This window comes from Entelurus aequoreus, linkage group LG01 (genome assembly GCF_033978785.1).
Source record: "Entelurus aequoreus isolate RoL-2023_Sb linkage group LG01, RoL_Eaeq_v1.1, whole genome shotgun sequence".
NCBI classification, from domain to species: domain Eukaryota; kingdom Metazoa; phylum Chordata; class Actinopteri; order Syngnathiformes; family Syngnathidae; genus Entelurus; species Entelurus aequoreus.
This window is the reverse complement of record NC_084731.1, coordinates 73,386,819-73,395,225: the sequence shown is the minus strand read 5'-3', so window position 1 is coordinate 73,395,225 and position 8,407 is coordinate 73,386,819. Positions and strand designations below refer to the sequence as shown.

Genomic DNA, 8,407 nt, shown 5'->3' with positions numbered 1-8,407 from the left:
CCGTATAGATGGTGAAATTATCGTACAAATACAATAATGATTGCACATTTAGAATTGTAAATGATTTTTTCCTGAATATTTTTTAAGTTCCCTGACCAAATACTCACGAGAAGTTACTACTTCCGTCTAATGTGGTGCGTTCTTATCTTATGTGTATTTACCTTGCTTCCGAAATTGCCTTAAAAAAGAATTGTACAAATGTACAATTTTAGCATATTGTGTTTAAGAATGTAGTATATATTAAAGTATACAGTATATTCGACTCGCCTCAAAAACAATCAAGACGCAGTAAAATATAATCATCAACTACAAACGTGTAGATGTGTCCAACTTTTGCCAAGCTTCTTGGACGCCTCGGGATCCCCCGGGAAGAGCTGGACAAAGTGGCTGGGGAGAAGAAAGTCTGGGCTTCCCTGCTTAGGCTGCTGCCCCCGTGAACCGACCTCGGATAAGCGGAAGAAGATGGATGGAGGGATGGGCACTTCCGCGTTCTGTGGCGCCGAAAGAGAAACGCTCAATCGTAGCCACCTTTAGTTTAACTGTTGTGGTTTTGTGTCCTTGGTTAAAGTTCTCCGTTTGTTTCGCCTTTTTAGTGAAGTTACCAAGATGAAGGCGAAGTAAAAGTATGTATAAACATCTATGAATATGTTGTCTTGCAGTGGAAGAGAGTGACAGGTAGAGCAAGTCAATTTGTCTAAGAGTGGCGTTTGTTTACACTCTTTTATTTGAATTGACAGCAGGTTTAACAACTGCCTCTGGTCATTTAATATGACTGGTTGCTATCTCTTTGTGGCTGCAACGCCTAGCACCACCTCTTGCAACAATAACCTTTCTTTCACTTTGTTTTTGTTCTTACATTCATGGCTTGATCAAACAATAGGGGTTGCGCGGGAATATGTCATGCCGTGCAATGTCACCCTCTAGTGGCCAAATGTGACACGTGTGTGTGTGTGTGTGCGTGTGTGTGTGTGTGTGTGTGTGAAAAAAGTATTCAAAATGGTATAGTAATAGTAAGTATAAAGGCTTTTTTTTCCATCCATCCATCCATTTTCTACCGCTTATTCCCTTTGGGGTCGCGGGGGGCGCTGGAGCCTATCTCAGCTACAATCGGGCGGAAGGCGGGGTACACCCTGGACAAGTCGCCACCTCATCGCAGGGCCAACACAGATAGACAGACAACATTCACACTCACATTCACACACTAGGTCCAATTTTAGTGTTGCCAATCAACCTATACCCAGGTGCATGTCTTTGGAGGTGGGAGGAAGCCGGAGTACCCGGAGGGAACCCACGCAGACACGGGGAGAACATGCAAACTCCACACAGAAAGATCCCGAGCCCGGGATTGAACCCCAGACTATTCAGCACCTTCGTATTGTGAGGCAGATGCACTAACCCCTCTTCCACCGTGCTGCCCGGCTTTTTTTTCTGAAATAAAAATTAGAGGGAAAATATATTTTGAGGGTTATGGGATATTTTAGGAAAACAAAGCCATATTTTTTGTGGAATAAAATGTTTTCAAAAATTATTATTTCACACGGTCAAAATTAGTGGAAGAAAACGTTTGATCCTATGTGGATGGTTTTTTGAGGAAATGTAAGTCATTTTTACAAGAATAAATCAATATGTGAGGAAAGATAATACGTTCAATTATTAATATTATGTGAGCTACTTTTAACATATCAGTGTGAGTGTCTAAAAGCGTTTTTGTAAATGTAATTCAATATCACACAGAAAAAAACTTTAGTATAAAGTACAGGTTTTTTTTTAGGAGAATAAAGGTCAATTTTGCCAAGAATAGAATAATTCTACAAGACAAAACATAGGGGTAAAAACTTTCTATCACAAAGATAAAACAATTTTCTTTTAGGGGGGAATGTGAAAATGTATTCATATTTTAGAAGAAGTATGATGGTTTTTGCAATAATAAAATCGTATGTTTACCAAATTAAATTGAGAAAATGCTTTCTGCCTCTTTATGAGACTTTTTTTTTGGAAGGACGGAAAAGTGTTGTTTTATGAGATAAAAGGCAAATATTTGAGAAAAAAAGTCATGTCTTAAACAGGAAAACAACTTGGGACGAAATCATATTTTTTCTTAGCAAAAATAAAAATGAGGATAAAGTCAATTACCGTAAAAGACCCATTTTTACAATAATAAAAAAAAATCTGGAGACGATTAAGTTACATATTTATGCAAGAATAAAAATATATAGAGGAAACAATGTTGTCCATTCTCAGGGTTAATGTCATACTGTGGAGGGAGGTGTGGCCAGTGCGCCTGCAGGAGCTAAGGTCACCGCCTCTGTCTATGGTGCTGAGGACGAGCACCATCAGATAGGGGCGGTGCATGTGCTGACGGCGAGACACGGCTGGCAGGTGATTAGATTTCACAGGTGGTACGTGTTAATCTAATCATCTGCTGTCTTTAACAGTAAGCGACCGGGAGCAGGAGGGGAGAGAGGATACAGACGTGGCTGAAAAGTCGCGTCCTGCTGGAGAGAAAACTTTTGATAAAATCTATGTACATTAAAACCTGGTTAAAAACTGCACGCTTGGCTCTGGTGCTGTGTCTAACAGTGAAACTGCTGGGAAGCAACTTCCACACATACTTTTATAGGAAATTAATACAAATTTTAAGAAAAAACTAAATAAAATAAAAACTATTTTTTGCAAAATGTTTACATTTTACAAGAATAACATGGGGAGGAGGGGTTATAAGTATAAAGCGTTTTTTACAAGACAAAAAATTCAAATTCAAAACAAAACACGTTTTTTTTTCAGGAGAATGAATTAAGTCATTATTGTTAGAATAAAAATATTAACAGGGGAATCATTTTGAAAAAAACACATCTATTCATAGAAATAAAGTCATACTTTTATGGGTAAATATTTTAAATATTTTATATTTATAAAGTCACAATCTTTTTACAAAAAAAAATATTTTGCATGATTGAAATATTTTATAAGAATAAAATTGGGGCGAATAAAACTAATAAGTATAAAGCTTTTTTACAAGAAAAATAATGGAAATTTGACAAAAAAACATATATATATTTTTCAGGAAAATAAACTAAAACAATTTTTGGAAGAATAAAAATCTTTATGGGGAAAACATTTTGAAAAAAATCCCATCTAATCACAGGGATAACGTCATACTTTTATGGGGAAATATTTTTACATTTTAAGAAAAAAGATTATAGAGTCACATTTTTTAATAACAACTATTTTTGCGAGATTAAAATATTTGACAAGAAAAATAATGGGTGAAAAAAAATTAAAATGGAGGAGAAATTATAAGCATAAAGCTTTTTTTTTATTTTTAAGATTATACATTCAAATTCGACACAAAAAACATTTTTTCAGGAGAATTAAGTAATTATGTTAGAATAAAAATATTAACAGGGGAATAATTAAAAAAAAAAAAATCCATTCACCGAAATACTTTTATAGGTAAATATTTTAAATATTATATATTCTAAATATTATACATTTGTAAAGTCACATTTTTTATAAAAAATATTTTGCATGATTGAAATATTTTTATAAGAATAACATTGGGGCAAATAAACTTTTAAGTATAAAACTTTTTTTTTTTACAAGAAAAACGTGCAATCTTATTTTTTATAAGAATTACATCATTTTATGCAAGTATAAAATGATACGTTTCCAAATGTCATGAGAAGAAAATCATATTTGTCGGAGGAAAAAAGTGAGATAAATGAGAAATATTTGAGGGAAAAAACGTGCACATTTTAGAGGATCAAATCATATTTCAGGTGAACGTTCTCTATGAGGAGGGAAAATATACTTATTTTTTAGTGACCTGGATTCAAAATGGCGGATAAAAAAGGAGTTAATTCTATGATTGAATATTCTGTAAAAGGAGAATGAAATGAATGATCTAATAGTACAAATGAAATATTGATGTTCGCAATGTTTGGTGTCACTAAACACACCCCATACACGTGCACGAGCGTGCGCGAGTGCACGTAGCACCGTGCGGCACGCTGCCGACATCTCGGCGCAGGAACGCAGACGTGACGGCGCGGGGCTCCAACCCACGGTAAGTTCCGGTCTTTCATCGACTGTAGCCCAGTCCTGACGTGCGGCAGACAAACCGCATATGCGCCGTATTTACCGGCCACGCGATGGGACGTTTCTCGTTTATTGTCTTCTGTCGCCGCAGAGTCACGTGAGGGCGGTTCCCGCCATGAGGGGGGCGGGGTGTCACGATTATGCTAGCAGCCTGTCACGTGACTACAGCTGCCTTCTATAAACTGCTAGCAGGTGCACTTTAGAGTAGTCCGTGTACAGCGCTGTCCACTAAACCGCTGGCAACACAAGGAAGTAGCAAGATTGTTGGTTCTTGCCTACAGCCAAGCATGGCGCTGGTGTTGTGCGCGAGTGCCACCCACACTGGGGGAGCTGCGGTTCGTTGAGTTAAAACAAGAATTCCAGCAAGTACCGCGACATTGTCACATAGCGCCTGGCGCCCTCCCTTGGGGAACAGAACCAACTGTTATCATGGTCTGGGGCTGCACGAGTGCTGCCGTCACCGGGGAAGTGGGTTTCACTTAAGAGGGGATTGTGACCAACTCCTATTGTGGTCTGGGGCTGCACGAGTGCTGCCGTCACCAGGGAAGTGTGTTTCACTTAAGGGAGGTTGTGGCCAACTGTTATCATGGTCTGGGGCTGCACGAGTGCTGCCGTCACCGGGGAAGTGGGTTTCACTTAAGAGGGAATTGTGACCAACTCCTATTGTGGTCAAGGTCTGCACGAGGTGTGTTTCATTTAAGGGGGGGAGGTTGTGACCTACTGTTATCATGGTCTGGGGCTGCACGAGTGTTGCTGTCACTGGGGAAGTGTGTTGAAACTGAGGGGGATCATGACCATCTGCTATCACGGTCCTGGGCTGCACGAGTGCTGCTGTCACTGGGGAAGTGTGTTTCACTGAGTGGGGTCATGACCAACTGCTATCGTGGTCTATGGCTGCACGAGTGCTGCTGTCACTGGGGAAGTGTGTTTCACTGAGGGGGTTCATATAACTGCTATCGTGGTCTGGGGCTGCACGAGTACTGCCATCACTGAGGAAGTTTATGTCACTGAGGGGGATCATGACCAGCTGCTATCATGGACTGGGGCTGCACGAGTGCTTCCGTCACTGGGGAAGTGTATGTAACTGAGGGGGATCATGACCAGCTGCTATCGTGGTCTGGGTTTGCACGAGTCCTGCCGTCACTGGGGAAGTGTATGTCACTTAGGGGGATCATGACCAGCTGCTATCATGGACTGGGGCTGCACGAGTGCTTCCGTCACTGGGGAAGTGTATGTAACTGAGGGGGATCATGACCAGCTGCTATCGTGGTCTGGGTTTGCACGAGTCCTGCCGTCACTGGGGAAGTGTATGTCACTTAGGGGGATCATGACCAGCTGCTATCGTGGTCTGGGGCTGCACGAGTGCTGCCGTCACTGGGGAAGTGTGTTTTACTTAAGAGGGGATCATGACTAACTGCAACCGTGGTCTGGGGCTGCACGAGTGTTGCTGTCACTGGGGGAAGTGTGTTTCACTAAGGGGGATCATGACCAGCTGCTATCACGGTCCTGGGCTGCACAAGTGCTGCTGTCACTGGGGAAGTGTGTTTCCCTGAGGGGGATCATGACCAACTGCTATTGTGGTCTATGGCTGCAAGAGTGCTGCTGTCATTGGGGAAGTGTATGTCACTTGGGGGGATCATGACCAGCTGCTATCGTGGTCTGGGGCTGCACGAGTGCTGCCGTCACTGGGGAAAGTGTATGTCACTAAGGGTGATCATGAACAACTGCTATCGTGATCTGGGGCTGCACGAGTGCTGCCATCACTGGGGAAGTGTATGTCGCTAAGGGTGATCATGACCATCTGCTATCGTGGTCTGGGGCTGCACGAGTGCTGCTGTCACTGGGGAAGTGTGTTTCACTGAGGGGGATCATGACCAACTGCTGTCGTGGTCTGGGGCTGCACAAGTGCTGCTGTCATTGGGGAAGTGTATGTCACTGAGGGGGCTCATATAACTGCTATCGTGGTCTGGGGCTGCACGAGTGCTGCCGTCACTGGGGAAGTGTATGTCACTGAGGGGGATCATGACCAGCTGCTATCGTGATCTGGGGCTGCATGAGTGATGCTGTCACTGGGGAAGTGTATGTCACTGAGGGGGATCATGACCACCTGCGATCAGGGTCTGGGGCTGCACGAGTGCTGCACCACTGGTGAAGTGCGATCCACTAAGGGGGAACATTAATTCCAACATTCTGAGGTGGAGCCTGATTCCCTCCCTTGGGGAACAGGACCAACTATCATCATGGTCTGTGCTCTGTAACTCTGATACATTAGAGTAGTCAGTGTGCAGCTTGTACTGCAGCGTGGATTTAACTTGTAAAAAGATCAATCTAAAGCAGGGGTGTCAAACTCAAATACAGAGTGGGCCAAAATGTAAAACTGAACAAAGCCGCGGGCCAAGGTTGAACAAATTAACCTTTTAATAGGGACCCAAACAAGTTTTGCATTGAATATTGAACAAGCAAGGCTTATATAACTTTATAGTGACATGCAAAATCCAGTTTCAAATAATAATAATAATCATTAAAAAATATCAATAAAAATTGAATGCCTCTTTTCTATTTGCAGTTTTCTGAGGTAAATATCAACATTAACTTTTTCCACAGGCTAATAAACTTGAAAATAAAATAACAATGAATAAACCAACCATTCAGGACTTTAAACTGCTCAGTTTGCAACACACTGATCTTATCTGATGTGCCCAAGCCAGATACCTGGCATCTTTTCTTGGATGCTGGGGCTCAGGCTTTGAGCTGAGGCAACCTTCATTATCGAACGAAGGTGTTCATCAGTCATTATATCTCGTAGTCCACCCGGGCCAAAGTCTTGGGGGCGAGCCTTAAAGGCACTGCCTTTGACGTCTTCTATGAGCTGTCGTCACGTCCGCTTTTCATCCATTCTAACAACGTGTCGGCCCAGTCACAAGATATGTGCGTCTTCTGTATGAACACTCACGGGAATGCAATGCGTACTTGATCAACAGCGATACAGGTTACACTGAGGGTGCCCGTATAAACAACTTTAACATTGTTAGAAATACACGCCACACTGTGAATCCACACCAAACAAGAATGACAAACACATTTCGGGAGAACATCCGCACCGTAACACAACATAAACACAACAGAACAAATACCCAGAACCCTTTGCAGCACTAACTCTTCCGGGACGCTACAATATACACCCCCGCCACCACCAAACCCCCCCCCCCCCCCCCCCCCCCTGCAAAGGGTTCTGGGTATTTGTTCTGTTGTGTTTATGTTGCGTTGCGGATGTTCTCCCGAATTGTGTTTGTCATTCTTGTTTGGTGTGGGTTCACAGTGTGGCGCATATTTTTAACAAAACTTAAAGTTTTTTATACGGCCACTCTCAGTGTAACTTGTATCGCTGTTGATCAAGTATGCATTGCATTCACTTGTGTGTGCGTGAAGAAGCCGCACATAGTATGTGACAGGGCCAGCACCCTTAGGACTGGATGAAAAGCGGATGTGACGATTTTCGGGAGGGGCACTGAAATCTGGGACTCTCCCGGGAGGGTTGGCAAGTATGAGAATTAGCGGTGAATGCGGTGCTACCGCGGCACCGCCGCTGAATATAATCGGCGTGCCAGCTCTAGTGTTAATTTGATATCGCCTCAAGGGCCAAGTGAAATTACACGGCGGGCCAAATTTGGCCCGCGGGCCAGAGTTTGACACCCATGATCTAAAGCATCACACCTAAACATGTCGTAGAGTGAGCAACGTTGCTTAGTGCTTTTGGGCCTGGTAACAGTAACCATGATGATGTCACAGATCACATTAATATTTCTGAGTGAACCTTCTCTATGAATGAGTCACGTGACATATTCAGCTGCTCATCAGTCGGTCATTGAGGTTTCCGCCGCTCCTTGACATCAAAGAAACTTTGCTTGGAAAAAAAGTCAAAGTATGTCAAAAAAAACATACTTTGTGTCTTTGAAGAGTCTTTATGACGTCAGATAAGTTGAACAGGAAGTCAGAACAACAAAGATATGATTAGACCAAAGGATGAAAGAGTCAGTAGACCACAGTAGGGACTTAGTACCACAGCAGGGTCCTAGTACCACAGCACGGAGTTAAGTACATCAGAACACTTCTCTGTCAGGTAATGTTGCTCTTTTTTCATGTTTGTCCCCAAATATTTAGCGTAAATACTTTTTTTTTTTTTTTGTCATAAAGAAATGCAATCATGTGTGCTTACGGACTGTATCCCTGCAGACTGTATTGATCTATATTGATATATAATGTATATATTGTGTTTTTTATGTTGATTTAATTTAAAAAAAAAAAAAAC

General features: G+C 42.3%; 1 protein-coding gene across 2 annotated transcripts in view; it reads left to right on the top strand.

The window, feature by feature from the left end:
• Positions 1-3,947: 3,947 nt before the first annotated feature.
• slco4a1 (solute carrier organic anion transporter family, member 4A1) overlaps positions 3,948-8,407 on the top strand; it is a 57,952-nt gene continuing 53,492 nt past the window's right edge. Inside the window, exon 1 of one of the 2 annotated variants that reach the window (XM_062057862.1) lies at positions 3,948-4,066. The gene's annotated coding sequence lies outside the window, so the exon portion shown is untranslated. Of the gene's footprint in view, positions 4,067-8,113; positions 8,219-8,407 lie in introns of those variants that run through there. The other variant, XM_062057853.1, reaches the window with a different exon arrangement.